The sequence below is a fragment of the Bubalus kerabau genome, chromosome 7 (genome assembly GCF_029407905.1).
Source record: "Bubalus kerabau isolate K-KA32 ecotype Philippines breed swamp buffalo chromosome 7, PCC_UOA_SB_1v2, whole genome shotgun sequence".
In the NCBI taxonomy this organism is placed as follows: Eukaryota; Metazoa; Chordata; class Mammalia; order Artiodactyla; family Bovidae; genus Bubalus; species Bubalus kerabau.
This window is the reverse complement of record NC_073630.1, coordinates 16,739,048-16,760,490: the sequence shown is the minus strand read 5'-3', so window position 1 is coordinate 16,760,490 and position 21,443 is coordinate 16,739,048. Positions and strand designations below refer to the sequence as shown.

At 37.8% G+C, this 21,443-nt stretch overlaps 1 protein-coding gene across 50 annotated transcripts in view; it reads right to left on the bottom strand.

The window, feature by feature from the left end:
• BMPR1B (bone morphogenetic protein receptor type 1B) overlaps positions 1-21,443 on the bottom strand; it is a 531,330-nt gene that overhangs the window by 237,168 nt on the left and 272,719 nt on the right. For 47 of the 50 annotated variants that reach the window (XM_055587716.1, XM_055587712.1, XM_055587717.1 and 44 more), the window contains one exon: positions 7,694-7,795. The exons of the other annotated variants lie outside the window; for them this stretch is intronic. The gene's annotated coding sequence lies outside the window, so the exon portion shown is untranslated. The remainder of the gene's footprint in view (positions 1-7,693; positions 7,796-21,443) is intronic. 50 annotated transcript variants of the gene reach the window in all.

Below are 21,443 nucleotides of genomic sequence, written 5' to 3'. Positions count from 1 at the left end.
TCTGTTACATACTATTATTATTGCCCTCATTTAGAGGTAAAGAGAATAAATCAATTCATTTAACACTTAAACAAACCTATGTGTTAAGTACTATTAGTATTATCCTCATTTAAAGGTAAAGACAAGTAGGAAAGAAGTGTAAACATTTACATCCATGCCAGCTGATTCTGGAGAAAGCAATGGCACCCCACTCCAGTACTCTTGCCTGGAAAATCCCAGGGACAGGGGAGCCTGGTGGGCTGCCGTCTGTGGGGTCTCACAGAGTCGGACACGACTGAAGCGACTTAGCAGCAGCAGCAGATTCTAGGACCAGCTCTTTTCATGACCATACTTGGTTATTCAGTCGCTAAGCCGTGTCCTGACTGCATTATACTGCGATATTCTTAGGAATGAAGAGGTTTGGCTGTTTTAATTTTCTAATAATAAGGAAAAATAAAAATTTAAGAGTGGAAGGTTTGCTGACTGAAGATACTACAGTGCTTTAGATCACAGCAGCTCTACAATAGAGTACAATATGCAAAGAAAGTATTAGATAATCCCTGCTGCTAAGTCGTTTCAGTCGTGTCCGACTCTGTGCGACCCCATAGACGGCAGACCACCAGGCTCCCCCGTCCCCCGTCCCTGGGATTCTCCAGGCAAGAACACTGGAGTGGGTTGCCATTTCCTTCTCCAATGCATGAAAGGGAAAAGTGAAAGTGAAGTCGCTCAGTCATGTCCGACTCTGAGCGACCCCATGGACTGCAGCCCACCAGGCTCCTCCATCCATGGGATTTTCCAGGCAAGAGTATGGGGGTGGGGTGCCATTGCCTTCTCCGTGATAATCCCTAGAGCTCCTAATTAGTTTTATTTCATCCACAAAACGCAAACATGTTCTCAATATTACAAATAAGACCGTATCATATGGACACACTATCCTATGCCTGTAACTCTTAGGCAAAAATTCTTAACATCTGCTTATATCTGGAGTTGTACTCTGAAGCTAGAATTCAGTCCAATAATGGTATGCCATAAAGTGACAGCAACAATTAAATTTGATATTAGCTATAAGATGACATTTAAACATGGTATTTGTTGCATATAACTACAGCTTGAAAATGAAATGTTTCAAACATGATTATTTATAGGTGAAGGCAAACCCTACTTATTAGCATGAAAACAGTTTTGTTTAATTTACTACCTATTGAGACTTGCTTATTTGGTTGGTTAACAATAAGTAAGCAAAGAATAGTTTAATCTCAGTAGCATGAAACATAAATATTCATAAATTCTAAAGCTTAATATCTTGACAAGAGTGTGAGATAATCACAAAATTTCTTACATGTTCCCAGTCATTTATGGTCATTAATCAGTTAACTTTACAGACAGAAAAGACCTTACATATTTTTTTTACTAAAGTGGTAAAATACAGAGAGTCTATTCCTCTATTTTAATAGGCCTCAATAGCTCTAAAATCTCTGAGAATTCAAACTCTTTCCTTGCATCTTCATGCAGCTATGAAAATAAAATTATTCTGATACCATTTAAATTCTTTTCTGCCACAACATAAATACACATGCCAAAGTATGCAAGATTAAAAGAAAAATCCATTTATCAGCACCAGTGCTACATAAAAACCAATCCTAGTCCTCCCACTTTTTCTCCTTCTGAAGCAACAATGACAGGCAGGTAGACCTCAAATTAGACTTGCTTGTCTGGCTTCTAGTCCCTCGCCTGTACCTAAGCACTCTGTAATCAGAGAACTCCTTTCACAGTAAATAGCCCCTATACAAGGTAAGTGTGGAAACAGCTTCTAAATCATTTGAAACATTTTTGGCACAGCTGGCAGAACACCTGTTGATATTTGAAAGTAGATGAGTGATGTTTGAAACACAAAACAATAGAAACTAAAGGACTGTTCACACAACTTTCCCTGCACGCTTTTCAGACAACTTTAAATATATTCAAGGACTTTGGTGAAAAAGCAACAAACTACAGTTAGGTTACCATTTTAATATTCTTCTTGAAAACAGAGATCAACCCACTGAAACTAAGCTTCCCAAAATGAATTGTTACTAGGTCAACAATCTCACAGATGTGAGAAAGTCCTATAAAATGCTTTTTCTTTTTTTTCAATTTCTTTATATTGCCTATACCATCCGCTAACTCTCACTTTAATTTTTAACCTTTTTAAATGTCGAAATATATTTTACAGCTAAAATGGAAAATATCTAGAAAGGAAATATTACCTTTAACTTTACTATTTTGAACTACTAAATGATTACTCAAAGTTTGTAACCAGCACTTTTTAGTTTTTTTTTTAGCACCTGTAGGAGAACCAGGATGCACATTTCACAACTAAAATGTAGAAGGTATATAAATAAAGAACCTACTTGAATTTTGAAAGACTTTTCACCAAAATAAACAAAAAATGGCTTCAATCATTAATATTTAAATATTCAAATGACGTATCTGACTTTTAACAATGAGAACTCATTTCTAACCAATCAATAAGCATTTATTGATTCCTTATAATGTACCTACTACCATGTACATCAAAATTCAGATCAACTTTTCTGCATGGAGTTGGAAAAAACAGAAGCAGAGAGACCAATTTTTAAAATCTGTGCTAAAATTCAGTCATTTGAGGATAAAAGCCTTGGAGAGGATTGTGAAAGTGAGAATAAATTTTAGGGGTTACCTCTGGAGATCAACAGAAGATACAGTAACAGAGCTTGGTAATACTTTCAATTCAAGGTAAAGGAGAGGAACAAGTTTGGTGCAATTACGGCAGTTTTAGTGCATAGCTAACAATATGGTAGAGAAATGCTGAAATGAGTGATAATCTAAGCTGACTAGCAATCCAGCGACCTCACAGTAAATCAGCCTATAGATATTGTACTATTGAGTAAATACTATTTCTTCCCAAGTTCAACAACTGTGACAAAGACCAAAAAAAAAATCATTAAGAACTTAAAACTGGCAAAACTACAGAAATTTTTATCACCAGGAATTATGACACGTGGAAAACATCATAAGCAATGTTGCAGAAGCCTGAATTTATAAGAAGTCAGGTAGAAAAATTAACCAGACCCAGTGTCCCATTGTATCTTGAACAATTCCTGCTTTGTTAGTTCATAAATGTTTGATTTTTACATCACCATAATGATAACACCCACATGCATTAGTATTGCTGGCTTAGTTCCTAGACACAAAAAAAAAGGGTGAGTAGTATTAATTTGTAATAGTATATAATTCAAAACAAACAACTCACGTTAAAGCACTGGCCACACCAACTAACTAGAATCCTGTTGAAATTCACCAGGTCCTTCCACAACTGCTGGATTCTTTCAACTGCGGCAAATGTATCCTAAAATGGTTTTGGCTTTAAAATGTGTTAAACCAAAACAACATACTTTCCTAATTAATATCTGGAGAGTTATATCAAACTATGAAAATCAGGAAATATAACCACTAAATCTAAAAACTGGAAAATAACAAATGAGATTTTTCACCTCATATATACCAAAGCATGTTAGCAACATGCCACCTGTACTCATGTACATCTTGATGTACACCTTGATGTACATCTTGATGTACACCTTGATGTACATCTTGATGTACATCTTGATGTACACCTTGATGTACATCTTGATGTACACCTTGATGTACATCTTGATGTACACCTGTACATCAAGAAATTAAGAGAAAATAAGAAAGCTGTGGCGAGATAGCAAATGTTAGTTATCAGTTTGCTTTGGATCTGACTTTAACGAATAAAGCTTATGAAATTTACAAACTTGACAAAGTCAGGAAACTCATACTACCTTAATCCAGGAAAACTTTGCAAATGTGCAAGTACAATGGACCCTCAGGCTGACTTTCAAACTGATCTTTAAATTTTCATGACAACCTAATAACATCACAGACCACCAGCCTATCCAGAACTATTACGTCTATGTTGCAGAGTTTAGTTATGACCCTGATAGTGTTGGTTACTCCCTAATTATGAGAACCATAAAAATTATTCTAGAGGAAAGGAGAAGTGAGGGAAAAACTCAAGTTTGCAATTATAGTTCTTTGTGACTCACATACACAATTCTCAGTCTATCACTTTAAGCATCTGGTTCCATCACCAATTTCCGTAATCTTTTGCTGAAAGTCGGTGATACTCAATTTAGGATGTCAGAGTCCTAAGAAATTTTATTCATCAAATGGTAAAGGGAACACAGTAACTAAAAGTTGAGTTTATGGAATCAGGTCTGGAGTCCTGGGTAAAGCTTAAAAACTTCTCTTTGCCCTGCTTTCCTTCCACAGAGGGCAGAGGTAGAAAAGAAAGTTAAAGTGACAGTCGCTTGGTGGGGACCAACTCTTCGCAACCCCATGGACCATAGCCCACCAGGCTCCTCTGTCCATAGAAATCTCCATGCAAGAATACTGGAGTGGGTTGCATTCCCTTCTCCATGGGACATTCCCAACCCAGGGATTGAACCTAGGTCTCCTGCATTGCAGGTGGATTCATTACCATCTGAGCCACCAGGGAAGCCCCATGCTTTACAGAGGGTTTGGCATATGGCAAACGTAGCTATTATTGTAGTTTGTCTTTTGGTGCCTACGAATCCACAGGATATTATCTCCCTATGTTTGAAAAGCTATCAATTAACATAGTGAAGTGAAGTGAAGTCGCTCAGTCGTGTCCGACTCTTTGCGACCCCATGGACTGTAGCCTACCAGGCTCTTCTGCCCATGGGATTTTCCAGGCACTAGTACTGGCGTGGATTGCCATTTCCTTCTCCAGGGGATCTTTCCCACCCAGGGATTGAACCCGGGTCTCCCACATTGTAGGTAGATGCTTTACCGTCTGAGCCACCAGGGAAGTAACATTCAACATACTCCAATCCTAAATTCCGAAAACCAAATAGAAACTTTTAAAAACCCAAGTGTGCTGGACTGGAATGGATATAAGTATTTCTTCATGTTTAACCCACTGTGCTGTGCTGCGCTTAGTCACTCAGTTGTGTCCAACTCTTTGCAACCCTATGGACTGTAGCCCGCCAGGCTCCTCTGTCCACGGGGATTCTCCAGGCAAGAATCCTGAAGTGGGTTGTCATGCCCTCCTCCAGGGGATCTTCCCAACCCAGGTACGGAAACCAGGTCTCCTGCATTGCAGGCATATTCTCTACCATCTGAGCTACCAGGAGGCCCTTATCCCACTAGATAACTACAACTAAAAATTCTGAACATCATCTACAAAAGGCACATAAGAAGACTATGAAAAGTACAGCAGAGATGACTAACTAGGGACCTTTGGCCCCAAAGGGAAGAATACAGCTTTGAGTTTCCTAAATTTCTTTCTGACTCACATATCCTAGACTAAGGCAGCATTATCTTCAATGCACTCAGGGAACCAATATACGAGTGAGAAATGTATAGTCACAGATTGTGGCTATAGATTTCAGCCTTTAGGGGACTACTTAACCTACTTAATTAGTTGCTCAGTCTGTGAACCTTCTGCACATTCCCACTGCATGTATTCTCTTTTCTAACTGCCCAGAAAGATGATGAGATGGTTTCTCTTCCATCAAACAGTCATGCCTGACTCAATTTAAACACCTGAAAACTAATGAATTTGGCTTATTTTTGCTCTCTGGTTTTCATTTTCCCCATACAGGTGGAGTGTGTTCTTGCCCTAACCTCTTTGTTCCCAGGAAATCCTGTTCACAAATATTGTTTAAAACCCAACCAAAGGGAGGTTTTACATTATTGTCATTATGAGATAATTCTGTCAGTTATTGCATTTCCTACCTGGGTATCTGGATTTAGGACTTCATTCAGCCCGGATTTTGCTTCATATGGATTAATCTCTTTCTAATGCATACACAGCATCCACCTCAACTTTCATTTCTTGTTCTAATTTCCCCTATTTGATTTTTGGCCCTTTACAAAATAAAAATATTAAACATTTGCCTTTATAGTAAATGTACACAAACTATCTAAGACTTACTAAAAATAAGCTAGAAAAAACACGCATAGGACTCAATCAAATAACAACTTTGCTCACGCCTCAGACCATGTTCCAATCTCAGCTCCCTTACTATCCCATGAAACCTTTATCTAGTCCAAGAAGCTTAACTCATAACTTAAATTTGATTTTTGCCCTTCCTCCAAAGCACCATGTGTATATACATGTATGTGTATGCTATACTTTTAAAATAAAAATAATTCATTTGTATACTATGCTTTAGCTTGTTTTTCCTAATTATTTCATGTGTTTAAGTCTGGTCCACCAAACAAAATCACAAGCTTACTGAAAACAGGAACTAAACAATCATATTATTAAAATTTTTCCTTCACTATAAACAGCATGGTGCTACAACACAAAGCAGTTATCGATTTATTCATTCAGTGCATGACAAGTGAATCACTGCTAGTTAATGTGTTGAGGGCTGAGGATAAAGAGGAAAACAGAAGGCAGTATCTGTCCATAAAAGGTTTACTAAATACTGAGAGAGCCATGAAAACTTTTATATTGAGATTCAAATCAGAGATAGTCACAGCATTATGGGACGACAGATGGGAAGTTCCTAACTCTGCCAGGGAAAGAATCATAGACAAATCTTCCCTTTAAATAGAATCATGAAGATAAGTAAAAATGTGCCAAGAAAATAAGGAGTGCGAATGACATTCAACTAAGAGGAAACAGCAAGTGCAAAGGAACAGAATCGTGAATGAATGAGCAAGCAGATAAACTGATGAACCATAAAAGATTCATAGGCTTTAAGAATAGGATTGGAAAAAGTAGTGCCAAGTGATGAGGACATATAAGGATCTGAGGAAGTTAAAGGGCCCTATATGTTACAGGATGTAATCCTGCAAGCATTGGAGGTCATGAAGAGAGAATGGTCAGTATTCCTTCTGCTGATGAAATGGTAGAGAGTTTGGAAAGGGATAAAGTAGATGGATCTGAGAAGCCATTTTAAAATATAACTGAGAAACAATGAGTATTTGAAATAAGGGATGCAGCAAATGGAATGACAATAAATGAAAGTAATATAATATAATATGAATTATCATGAAACAATAACTATGAGAAGAGGGGAAGCCAAGAAAAGGTTCTGTGCAGCACTGACATTAAACATGAATCTTTACTGAAAGTCGAATCCATTCTCAGTTTGTGAATAAATATTTCTTCTATCTTGAAAACTTCAGTTTTCAGTGTATAAACAAGAAGAAACAGGTCAAGAATAGCATTGTAAAGCCTAAACTGGAAACCATGTTTATCTATCTACTGATCTTGGAATGTCTTTCAAACACTAAGTCTTCAGAGATAACAGAATTCCATCTCCCCCACCGACCCCCCAGCCCAACCTGTCAAAGTGAAGGCATAGCAAACATACCTGTTCATCAGGTTTTCTTTTGAAATGGGTACAAATAAAAGCAAGGCAGTAAATAGAGTCTGTGTCGCTTTTTCTGTCCGGCCTCTACACAACTTGACTTCTTGCCTTCACTAGCCCCTACCTTTGCCCCCTACCCCCAGATTTCAGATTACTGCTTTAACACCTTAACTAACCTTTATGTGACCTGGTTAGACATATGGCAAACCGCCTGTGCATAACTTGCCACACAAAGTCATTTTAAGGCTTTTTCCTTAAAATCAATGATTTAGTTACTATGAGATGAACTATCATGGTAAATCTGACTTGCTTTAGATACCAACCAGATAAACAGGCTGCTGATAACCAAAGTGTAGGATGTTCTTGATGATTTATGCACAGTACATCCACTTCAGGTTCATTCACGCTCTTGACCACGCTGAAACCTAGTAAATAAATAAATAAATAAATGTGATGTTCACACTACATTTCAACAACGCCAACAACAACATGCATATGAAACCTAAAACTTTCACTCTACTACTAGAGGCAACATTACTTTAGAAAGGTAAAAGCATTTGCCTGTCAAATCATAGGCCAGTATCTATCTATCTTGTTCATCCTCATACCCTGTGAGTATCTGCTCTATCCATGTGCTATGCCTACACTGAAAAGTACATGAAATCTTGCATCTTCCTGGTAAAGTGACTGCCAGTAACTGAAAGAGAACAGCATCTACCCACAAGCTACCATCTCATGGTTAAGTTCTCAGCTCTAGTACTGCCTCCCTGAGAGCTCTTTTCTTTAATACTCTGGCTAAAATAGCCCCTCACACATATTCCAGTCACGGCTCTATCCTCTCAGCTTGTTTTGCTGTGTACATGACAAATAGCCTTGTTGTGAGTTACGTTGTTACTCTTAGTACTCACTTTGTGTGTGACTACTGCTATTGGACTGTAAGCCTCCGCAGAGACAGAAGCATCAGTCTTGTTCACTGCTTTAGCAGCAGTGTCTAGAATAGTGTCTGCCATGTGTTCAACAAACACTTGGTGGCCTGATGAGTCCTTCCAAATCCACAAACCACCAAAATATTAAAACCCCGCTCTAAATAAAATCCTAACAGAAAAGGGCTTATTTGGTACCTCTGTGAGTTCACAAGACCCAGAGAGATGCATAACCAGACATTTTTGCTGTTTAGTCACTAAGTCATATCCGACTTTATGTGACCCCATGCACTGGGGTCACATGAGCCCATGCCAAGCTCCTCTGTCCATGCAACCTCCCAGGAAGAATACTAGAGTAGGTTGCCATTTCCTACTCCAGGGGAATCATCCCAACCTAGGGATCGAACCCATATCTCCATCATTGTAGGCAGATTCTTTACCATAAGCCACCTGAGGAGCCTCCAACCAGACACTGACAGGTTAATATAAACAGATTATTTTTCATTTCAGCTTCTATCCAGTGTGGACAATAAGAATTCAGTGGCAGTCAAATGTTACCTGCCCTTTGAATATTAAATAGTCAAATTATCTCTAAAATGAAGAAGGGAGAAAAGGAATATAAGGGAAAATAAAAGTAATCTTCTCACTGATAGAAGCATAAATAGCACAGTCAGGAATTAAAACACAAACACTTTTCTTAAATGTTATTCAAGCTTTGGGTTCCTCTTTTTTTCTAAGCGTGACTGTGGTTCTTATCTGAGCAACACTGCACTGCAACAGATAAAACAGAAAACGTGGTCTATGTAATTTGCTCCTCTGGAGGTCAGCAGCATGTTTGGATCAAGTAATGTGAGGGCTCTGCTTAATACCATCATAAAATATAAAAGGAGAAAACTGAGATAAGGTACACAGAATCTTGCAATATCTTACTTCCAAAACGTGATGGACGAAAGCTCCATTTTCAAAATCTGTTTTCTAAAAGAACCCAGTATTAATTGCATGTTGATGTATAAAGTACACAAAAGTTGCATTTTTCTCTACTTTGGATCCCAAACTCTTAGTTCTGGAAGTGTAGCCCATTGTACGTAATTCCCAGGTCAGAGGTGCAGTAGACAAATTAATTAGTCTATTAAGTCTCAGTCGTATCCTGGCACTGATGTTTAGGTTAGCACCTTTAGCAACAAGTTTCTAATGCTTAACTATGCTGCCATTTGTTCCTGAGAGAAATTAGGAATGAGGGGGGGGGGGGAACATAGCTGGGAAAAGTTCCCACTGACCTAAAGGCAGAAACATGTATGTGAGTCAGGGGTAGACTGATGTATTCATAAAAAGGAGAAAAACTCCAGTTGATTAGCTCTTGCTATTTTAAGTGATTAGGAGAAAAATAAATAGCTCCATATCGAAGTGAAATTTAAATAGCATTTAACACTCTACGAAATCAACCTAAAAAAGATGATAATTTGCTATGACTTAGCACTAAAGAGAAACCAATGATTTCATATGACAAATCTCTGAAGCATTTCATGGGAAGATGAAATACTTGACTAAATATTTGTGGATGCTACAAATGACAGAAATGAGCCAAATCGTATATTTGAAAAAAATAGACCTGAGTCACAAAACACACACATGGGAAGAGGGAGAGGACAGGAGGGAGAGAAAATTATCAGTTATCTTTCATCTTACAGCCATTAGCTACTGCAAGGTGTATTGAAAAGAAAAAAAAAATGTCAGACATAGTTCAAACTTCAGCAATAAAAGCAAAATGTGTTGATTATCATAGAGCACAATAGAATACCTTTACACTGTGTAGGAATTTTCTTTTCTCTTAAATTTTTCCTCTTTTATTCAATGGGGTTATGGTACAGTGGAATGTTTTCACAGCATCAACGATCCAGATGTGTGTAAGATATGAGGCTCTAAAAGTTGTTGTATGCAATAACAATTGGGTGTCAAGACTGTCTCAGGTATTTGCGAACAGTAATGAGAAATGACACAGTTTACAACGACACAGTCATAACAAATATCTGTTACTTATTGAGCAATAGCACTATCTTAGAACCGGGATACAGCTACGCTACAATGATGGTGATGACTAGACCATTTAAAATCCATCCAGAATGCTGATTACTGAAAAGTCAGTCAGGGTAACTATGTCTTACATTTTCTAAATGTCCTATTATTTGGGCTCTATGAAAGCTTAGGTTCATCTAATTCTCCCCAGTTACAGTGCTATTAAATCAAGGATTATTAAAATCTATAGTTATATCTCTTGTAGTTTTTCTTCAGGAAGTAATCAGATATATTCAAATGGAAAAGAATGCTAGAGGTAAAAAAATGTTTATAATAGCAAAAAGCTAAAACAATGTAATGTCCAATGGTAAGATACTGAAATAAACGGTGATATGATGGAATATTAACAAGTCATTGACTATCATGCTTTCAAGGTAAATTTAATGGCACAAAAAAATTCCTAGATTATAGCAGGCACATATTGAAAAACTGTTAAAGGAAATAAAAATGCAGTGTACAAAACCTATACAAAAACTACATGCATAATTTGACTCCAATTTTAATACATATGCACAGTCATACAAAAAAGAGAAAATAAGACATACCAACATGTTCCCAGAGGTTATCTTTTAGTAGAACTAAACACAATTCTAATTACAAACATATACTGCTTTTATAATTAGAAATGAAGATAGAGTAGCCACAACGATTTTTTGCGCCGAGTGGAGTTGACCACAGTTGAAGCTCGTGTTCCTTGTATAAGTCATCAGTACGACAAGGTGAGGGAGATCAGTAAGTGCCATCTTCTCAACCACTTCCTAGGGCCCCAACTCCAAGTCCACAAACTCACTCCAGTAATATCTTTGTCCCAGGTATGATAATTCCCTGTTCTTAAACTATTTCATCTTAATATGCGTATGAATCAAAAGTCTACTTATCTTTGAGATGTATTGTAGGAATGCACAGTATTTATCTACGGCCTTGGAATTTCTTCTCTGAGGCCAAAAAGGAGAATGTGTGTGCGTGTACATGTGCGTGTGTGTGTGTGTGTGCATTTGACAAGCTCATCTCTTTATGACAAACTACACTAAACCTGTGTCACATATGTAAATGAATATTTTTACAAGTGCTGCTGAAAAGAATCCTGTCCTTCAAATTGACAGTTACAGTTTCCCAAAAAAAAGTCATTTTATTTTTTTTTCATTTATTATTTTTTACTTTACAATATTGTATTGGTTTTACCATAAAAGTAAGTTTTAAATAGCACTTTGAATCAACTCTGCCAACTTTTTTAAGTGTTTAAAAAGATGCATTTACTCCCTAGATTCTGCTTAAGATATAAAATTATTTTATGGGCAAAGTCCATTCCAACATATCTCTTATTGACACATTTTTATACCATCATCTGTGTCACCTCTAACCATCTCCTTGTAAGTTTTATTTTCATCCTTATGAAATTAAAGCAAACTGCACTCCTTTGTGCTCTGTGTCTGTGGTTACCATGGTAGTGACCTGAATTGTGCACCCAGGATAACCCTATTTGGGGCAAGGGAGAGAAGCAAGAGACCAAAAGAATGAAGGACTACATTCGGGTAGTGGTCAGCACCTTTAAACAATTACTTTTCCCTTGGAACTGCCTTTGGCCAAAACCTATAAAACTATGACCTGACCCTTCAGCTTCCTGGCATAAAGTACTTAGCCTTATGATGTGAACACCACGGAACTGGCAAGATCAGCAAACCTTTCCCTTGCTCTTTAAAAGCATTAAATTTTAAATCTCCCATCCTCAAAATTTCCACCTCCAGCTCCCCCTAAATCTAGTCAGGCCCTGGTTCACAGGTTCTAAAGACCAGATGATGGAAATGCCACATGGTGACTGAAAGCCTTTGATGGAAAACAGATGAGATAGGACACGTCGCCCAGCAGTTTAAAGTCTACAGCTCTCCTTCACTGTCTTCCAGGATCTCAAAGAAGGTGACACATGGAAAAAACAGTTCATGCAAAAATTATGCACTTTTTCCACCTTCATAGGTTATCTCAATTGTTAAAAGGGGATTTCCTTGAATATTTGCATCAAGTGAATCAATGGTTTGAGGTATTTTTAAAGTTTTCCTCTCCTTAAACAATATCCTTTACAAAGAAAGGCCAGCAGATAATAGAAAAACAGCAAATATGATTGGAGGGTGGAAGATGCGTGAGGGGTACAGAACTTCACCAGTCAGTCCACCTACTCCTCAGTTTCCCCACAGGGCTCCTCACACACCCCTCAGAAAGCTACAGTCCTGAGGGGACACGATTTGAAAACCAGTTAAGCAGATCCTGCCCTTGCAATCACCAGGTTAATATTCACAATGTTGACTATTCTAAGAGTCCATGACACATATTACTTAAAACTTTAAAAATCAGAAGAGGTAACTTAATTTTTTCAACAATATTTTACTCCATTGTTATGAAAAAAATTATGTTACAATGGCATTGGTAAATCTTAGAGATCATAAAAGTAACAGGCCCAAGTTCTTAAAAATGCATGATGTCCTTTTAAATTGCTTTAGAGGGAAAAAAACGCTGTTTCTTATAATTAGCTAATTAACTATAAAGCATAAAGTCATGTAAAATCTTGTTAGATAATAGAAATTATTGTAGTATGCCCAGAAAGTAAAAGAAAATTAAGCTATGATCTTCATAATTTCCTAACCAGGCAAATAAGATGTCTAGAAACTTAATACAACCTGCCTCACTTTTGTTGAGCCCTCATAAAACTGACAAAACAAAAGACAAAGTAAGGTTTTACAGAGTCAATAAAAATGTTTTGTAAAGTACTCTGAATACCTTAAGTGTTACAGTAAGACCTCATTTCAAAGAAACATGGTTGAATGCCATGAAAATTAGTTTAATTCTATTATATATCCTCAAGAGACAGTCCCTTGAGAGATTAGCATTTAATGACTTCCTACTTAAAAACATTATATTTAATAGCTCATACCACACTACATTGTAATTGTTTGTTGATGGCTTTTTAAAATTATTTGTACTTGTAAAACTCCTCACCACACAATGAGGTACTTGAGAACAGAATGTAGGTTTTATTGATCTTAGTGTGATTACTCATTAATTCATTCAATGCTCATTGTTAATCTATTAGTCATATACTAAATACTTACAGTAAGTATATATGGAAAAAAGCCAAAGGCTTTTTTCTATCAATATTAAAAGGAAAGTGTAAGAAAGAAAGAGAAAACAAATGATTGCAATACATTGTCTTAAACACTGTCCCACAGGAACACAAGGAAGTGACAGAGGCCTCACCTGGAATATCAGGGAACAGGCCAGGCTACAGTGGGACAGATTCGGAAGACTACTGGGAGTTAACCACAGAACATGTGATGAAATACCAGGTTTGAATTTTTAAGCGCACCATATATCAAGACCCTCCTATGTCATATTGAGGATTTTGTACTTTATGCTAGGAAACCATTTAAGAATATGTTTTATAAAACTCACTTTGACTACAAAACGGATACCAGAATGGAAGAAGCAAAACTGATTGCAGGGAGACCAATGAAGAGATGGTTATGATGATTTAGGTGAGAAATGATCGAGTCCTCAACTAAGGCTGTAGTAATCAAAACAGAGAATGGTTCAGTTCAGTAGCTCAGTCGTGTCTGACTCTTTGTGACCCCATGACTCTTTGCACGCCAGGCTTCCCTATCACCAACTCCCGGAGCTTACTCAAACTCATGTTCATTGAGTCGGTGATGCCATCCAACCATCTCATCCTCTGTCGTTCCCTTCTCTCCTGCCTTCAATCAATCCCAATATCAGGGTCTTTTCAAATGAGTCAGCTCTTCGCATGAGGTGGCCAAAGTATTGGAATTTCAGATTCAGTAACAGTCCTTCCAATGAATAGGACTGATTTCCTTTAGGATGGACTGGTTGGATCTCCTTGATGTCCAATGGACTCTCAAGAGTCTTCTGAAATACCACCATTCAAAAGTATCAATTCTTTGGTGCTCAGTTTTCTTTATAGTTCACATGCATACATGACTACTGGTAAAACCATAGCCTTGACTAGACGGACCTTTGCTGGCAAAGTAATGTCTCTACTTTTTAATATGCTGTCTAGGTTGGTCATAGCTTTTCTTCCAAGGAACAAGCGTCTTTTAATTTCATGATGATGATGATTTAGGTGAGAAATGATAGAGTTCTCAACTAAGGTTGTAGTAATCAAAACAGAGAATGGTAGACACACATAAAAAGTATTAAAGAAACAGAACAGATCAGATCAGATCAGTCGCTCAGTCGTGTCTGACTCTTTGCGACCTCATGAATCGCAGCACACCAGGCCTCCCTGTCCATCACCAACTCCCGGAGTTCACTCAGACTCATGTCCATCGAGTCAGTGATGCCATCCAGCCATCTCATCCTCTGTCGTCCCCTTCTCCTCTTGCCCCCAATCCCTCCCAGGATCAGAGTCTTCTCCAATGAGTCAACTCTTCGCATGAGGTGGCCAAAGTACTGGAGTTTCAGCTTTAGCATCAGTCCTTCCAAAGAAATGCCAGGGCTGATCTCCTTCAGAATGGACTGGTTGGATCTCCTTGCAGTCCAAGGGACTCTCAAGAGTCTTCTCCAACACCACAGTTCAAAAGCATCAATTCTTCGGCACTCAGCTTTCTTCACAGTCCAACTCTCACATCCATACATGACCACAGGAAAAACCAGAGCCTTGACTGGATGGACCTTTGTTGGCAAAGTAATGTCTCTGCTTTTGAATATGCTATCTAGGTTGGTCATAACTTTCCTTCCAAGGAGTAAGCGTCTTTTAGTTTCATGGCTGCAGTCACCATCTGTAGTGATTTTGGAGCCCAGAAAAATAAAGTCTGACACTGTTTTCACTGTTTCCCCATCTATTTCCCATGAAGTGATGGGACCAGATGCCATGATCTTCATTTTCTGAATGTTGAGCTTTAAGCCAACTTTTTCACTCTCCACTTTCACTTTCATCAAAAGGCTTTTGAGTTCCTCTTCACTTTCTGCCATAAGGGTGGTGTCATCTGCATATCTGAGGCTATTGATATTTCTCCCGGCAATCTTGATTCCAGTTTGTGCTTCTTCCAGTCCAGCGTTTCTCATGATGTACTCTGCATATAAGTTAAATAAACAGGGTGACAATATACAGCCTTGACGAACTCCTTTTCCTATTCGCAACCAGTCTGTTGTTCCGTGTCCAGTTCTAACTGTTGCTTCCTGACCTGCATACAAATTTCTCAAGAGGCAGATCAGGTGGTCTGGTATTCCCATCTCTTTCAGAATTTTCCACAGTTTATTGTGATCCACACAGTCAAAGGCTTTGGCATAGTCAATAAAGCAGAAATAGATGTTTTTTCTGGAACTCTCTTGCTTTTTCCATGACCCAGCAGATGTTGGCAATTTGATCTCTGGTTCCTCTGCCTTTTCTAAAACCAGCTTGAACATCAGGAAGTTCACGGTTCATATATTGCTGAAGCCTGGCTTGGAGAATTTTGAGCATTACTTTATTAGTGTGTGAAATGAGTGCAATTGTGCGGTAGTTTGAGCATTCTTTGGCATTGCCTTTCTTTGTGATTGGAATGAAAACTGACCTTTTCCAGTCCTGTGGCCACTGCTGAGTTTTCAAATTTGCTGGCATATTGCATGCAGCACTTTCACAGCATCATCTTTCAGGATTTGGAATAGCTCAACTGGAATTCCATCACCTCCACTAGCTTTGTTCATAGTGATGCTTTCTAAGGCCCACTTGACTTCACATTCCAGGATGTAAGCAGAGAGCAAATCTGGTGAGGCCAAAAAACTGAAAATACCTTGGAAACCATTGGTTCACTGGAGGCAAATATTCAAGGAAATCACCTTGTTGACAACTGAGAAAATCCATTCCAAGGAGGATCTTTAGAAACTGTACAGGATGATTTGCTGTGTGTGAAAGAGATCTGTTCTGGGAACAGGAATATGAGTGCCATCAGCATTAATAATGGCAAATAAAGTCATGAAAGTGTGTACGGAGTGAACCAGGAGAGGGCCGGCAAAAAAAGCCTCAGATTAAACTCCTGGGAACAACAAAAAGGGAGGCAGAGGAAGTGAAGAAACATATAAAGGAATCAAAAGCAGCAGGACAGGTGGTGAGAAGTGAGTTAAGAGTAAAGAGTACAGAGTTTTGAGAAGGGAACACCTAAGTGTCAAATGATCCTGTGATCACTCTTAGCCAAAGGACTAAAAGAGGCCAATAGATTTTGCAACAAAAGAGGTAACTTATGACCTTTGAAAAGATAGTTTCAGCAGTAAGAAAACAGTGGTGCAAAGTTATTGAAGAACAAATACAATGTGGGAATAGAAAAAAATTGCATAGCTCCTGGGACATATTAAGTGTTCCAACTGTTCCCAATTTACACTCCACTGCGTGTCACCCTATCCAAGTTTTTAAAATATGCCACAATACCCCAAAGTGATACCAAACAAATGTTTAATGATGGCTTTGACTACAATTGAAATCTCACTGGGAAGTAAGAGAAGTGCTCTAGGACACTCCCTGTTATTTGAGAATCTCTTAACCCATTACCCAAGCCAAGTTGAATGTTTTTCAGTCTAAGGAAGCTGAATTGTGAGGAGACATTGGCTTCTGCTGATTTTAAGTGCATGTGTTACGAAAACCATTCAATGAGTTGTGTCATAAGTCACTGTATTTTAATGAACCTTAAGGGAATAAATAAGATCACTTTATCCCTATCTAAAACATTTGGGAAATACAGGCATATGTCATATTATTGTACTTTATTGTGCTTCACAGTTCTTTGTTTTTAACAAATTGAATGTGGCAACCCTGCATTGAGTAAGTCTGGCGGTACCATTTCTCCACCAGCATTTGCTCACTTCATGCCTCTGTGTCATATTTTTGTAATTGTGGAAATAATTTGTTTGGCCAAAACATTTGTTTGGGTTTTTCCATAACATCTTACAGAAAAACCTGAACGAACATTTTGGACAACGCAATATTTCAAACTTTTTCATTATTGTATTCTTGTCATGATCTGTGATCGGTGATCTTTGATGTCACTATTCTAATTCTTTTGGGGCACCATGAACCACGCCCATATAAGAAGGTAAACTTAATCAATGCCCTATGTGTTATGAACACTCCAGGGACTGGCCGTTCCCCCATCACTCTGTCTTTGCATCTCCCTATTCTCTCAGACACAACGGTATTGAAATTAGGCCACTTAGTAACCTTACAATGGCCTCTAGGTGTTTAAGTAAGAGAAAGAGTTTCAAGTCTCTCAGTTTAAATCAAAAGCTAAAAATGATTGGGCTTATTGAAGAAGGCATGGTGAAAGCCAACACAGGTGGAAAGCTAGACCTTTTGTGTCAAACAGCTAGGCTGTGAATGCAAGGAGTTCTTGTAGGAAACTGAAAGTGCTACTCCAGTGAACACATGAATAATAAGGAAACAAAACAGTCATTGCTCACAGACAAAAGTTTTAATGGTCTGGATAGAAGATCAAACCAGACACACCACTTCCTTAAGCCAAAACTCAATCCAGAGCAAGGCCCGAAATCTCTTCAAGTCTACAAATCCCAAGGAAAGAAAGCTGCAGAAGAAAAGTTTGAAGCTAGCAGAGGTTAGTTCATGAGGTTTAAGGAAAAAACCCATCTTCATAACATAAAAATTCACGGTGAAGCAGCAGATGCTGATACAGAAGTTGTAGCAAGTTATCCAGATCTAGCTAAGATACTTCACGAAGGTGGCTACACAGAGCAACAGATTTTCAACATTAAGGAAAGAGTCTTCTAGTGAAAGAAGATGCCATCAGTGACTTTGATAGCTAGAGGGAAGTCAATGTCTGGCTTCAAAGGACATACTGATTTTCATGGTAGGAGCTGGTGCTTTAAGCTGAAGCCAATGCTCGCTTATTCCGAAAATCCCACCATCTGAAGAACTGTGTGTATGTACTTAGTTGCTCAGTTGTGTCCAATTCTTTGTGACCCCACAGACTATAGCCCCGCTAGGCTCCTCTGTCCATGGGGATTCTCCATCCTCATGGATGAGGAGTTGCTTCTTAAGAATGAAAAATAGACTCTGAGAGAGAGGGAGAGGGTGGGAAGATTTGGGAGAATGGCATTGAAACATGTAAAATATCATGTATGAAACGAGTTGCCAGTCCAGGTTCGATGCACGATACTGGATGCTTGGGGCTGGTGCACTGGGATGACCCAGAGGGATGGAATGGGGAGGGGGGAGGGAGGAGGGTTCAGGATGGGGAACACATGTATACCTGTGGCGGATTCATTTGGATATTTGGCAAAACTAATACAATTATGTAAAGTTTAAAAATAAAATAAAATTTAAAAAAATGAAAAAAAAAAAAAGAATGAAAAAGAAAATAGTTTGAGATGAAATCTACTCCAGGTGTAGATGCTGTGAGGACTGTTGAAACAACTACAAAGGATTTAGAATACTTCATAAACTTAGTTGATAAAGCAGTGGCAGGGTTTGAGAGGACTGACTTCAATTCTTAAGTTCTACTGAAGGTAAACCGCTATCAAATAGCACTGCATTCTACAAAGAAATTATTCATGAAAGGAAGAGTCAATAAATGGGTAAATTTCATTGTAAAGACTCAGATGATAATCAACATATTTTTAACAATAGTATATTTTTAATTAAGGTATATAACTTTTTTAGACATAATGCTATTGCATGCTTAACAAACTGCATGTATAGTGTAAACATAACTTTTATATGCACTGGGAAACCAAAAAATCAGGTGACTCGATTTATTGCAATATTCACTTTACCACAGTAATCTGAAGCTGAACCCACAATATCTTTAAAATATGCAAGTATATTAAGTGTAAAATATAAAATACAACCATAATATCAAACTAAATCATGCTATATGTTCTATACAACTTAAAGTTACCCAAATCCGTTGTTCAATTGATGATTAGTAAATATTAATGGCAGTACAGGAAGTACTCATTATGAGTTCACTTGTCTCCTTATATCACCCATTACACATTTCAAATGAGTTATAGCAGCTTTTAAGAATTAAAGAATTTCATGTTATCATTCGTACATAAAACTGATACATTAAAGTGCTTATAAAGACATAAGTAGGTAAAATACCTGGTGTGAACCAAAGTTCAAAAAGCAAAACCAAGGACTCTACGTTACAAATCTTCCTAAACATGTTTTACTATCTATGGCAAGACCAGAGTAGTGCCTGGCATAGACAAAATGGGTAAAGGAAGTCAGGTATATAGTGACTGATGGTATTTAAACTTATGGTGGTGATCACCATGTAATGTACACAGATGTTGAATTATAATTCTGTACACCTGAAACTTATACAACAAAGAAAGAAAAAAGTAGTCCTAGCCAGCTGTTTATTTCCATAGTGTCTGGCCAAACAATATTCTCCTTTTGTTTTACTGCAGAACATCTAGAAAAAAATTTAGCCCTTTCATTTCATTTGTATGACAACATAGCAAGAAGTGGACCCACCTAGTATTGCCACAGAAGAGTCAATCAGATGTTAGAGAGAGGTCTCAAATCTTTGAAATGTTTTTCGTTTACCAAGCTTAAAGCATAATTGGTCTGTTTATAGCAGCACTTCTAACATCAGCCAAGACATGGAAGCAACCCACATGTCCATCGACAGGTGAGTGGATAAAGAAGATATGGTATATAACACATACAAGAGAATATTACTCAGCCATAAAAAAGAATGAAATAATGCCATTTGCAGCAACATGGATAGACCTAGAGATTATCATACTAAAGGAGGTGAATCAGACAGAGAAAGGCAAATATCATATTGCCTTTCTAAAAAATTAATACAAATGAATGTATTTACAAAACAGAAATAGACTAAAGACACAGAAACAAACATGGCTAGCAAAGGGGAAGGGGGAAGGGATAAATTAGGAATTTGCACACAACTATATATAAAAGAGATAACCAACAAGGACCTACTGTATAGCACAGGGCATATATATACTCTCAGATATATACTCAGTATCTTGTAATAACCTATAATGGGAAAGAACCTGAAAAATAATATGAATCACGTAGGTGTACAACAGAAACTCACACATTATAAACCAACTATACTTCAACAAAAAATAACAAATTAAAACAGATATTTTAAAAGTGTAATTGGTCTGCCATTGTGTACAAGTTTTGGCATATAACTCCAAATCTAAGAAACATATTAAAGAATTTCACACACAGAATGACTTGTAGAACTAATGTAAAAAAGATACACATGTATTTAGTCATCAAATCAAGCTTTTTCCTGTTATAGCTAGGAAATAAAGCACATGTGAAGTCCCTTTTATCTAATTTCTATGTTTTCTCTTCACAAACAGCTCTTTTTTGACATCTCAATTTCCATTAATAAAATAACCAACATTCCAGAGACAGTCTCAAAACTTTGGGGTTATCCTTCACACCAGTCTCCCTCATCCTCTATACCCGAATATTTGCCAACCACACCGGATCCCACATACTCAATATGTCAGGAATTTGTCCCTTTCTTTCCATTGCTTTGGCCACCATGAAGTTTGCCATTTTACCATCTGTGTAACTTCCAAAAGTGTTCCAGTTCTTCCTAAGCAGAACCCCAAGTGCTCTGCACAAAGCTCTGTTCCAAGTGATTTCATTTTCAACCCTGAGTGGTTCCCCTCCACCAAAAAAATTAAGTGAATACCCCTTGGCATGATCCACTCATTACATGGCAGTTTTCTTCATATAGAACCTACTTAAGGCTTACTATCCTGAAACTTCATTTCTCCACCATTTCCTAGTCGTAGTTCCCTACCTTTAGTCATGGCATTTCTGCTCATGGAATGTCCCTTTCTCCCTTATCCTCTTCCCAGAAAGGCTGCTTGATATTTCAATGATGATCTCAAACACTGGCTAATTCATAATTTTATTTTTCCCCATCCACCTCTGACCATGCCCTCACAGAACACCTGTGTCTTGTATAGTTTCTAAATACGTCCTGAACATTGTTTATTTTTGCTTTTACATTTATGCCATTAGTAATCCACTGGCTCCATGAGGGGCAGGAAATGTGCCACAGCTATTTCTCATCTAGAGGCACCT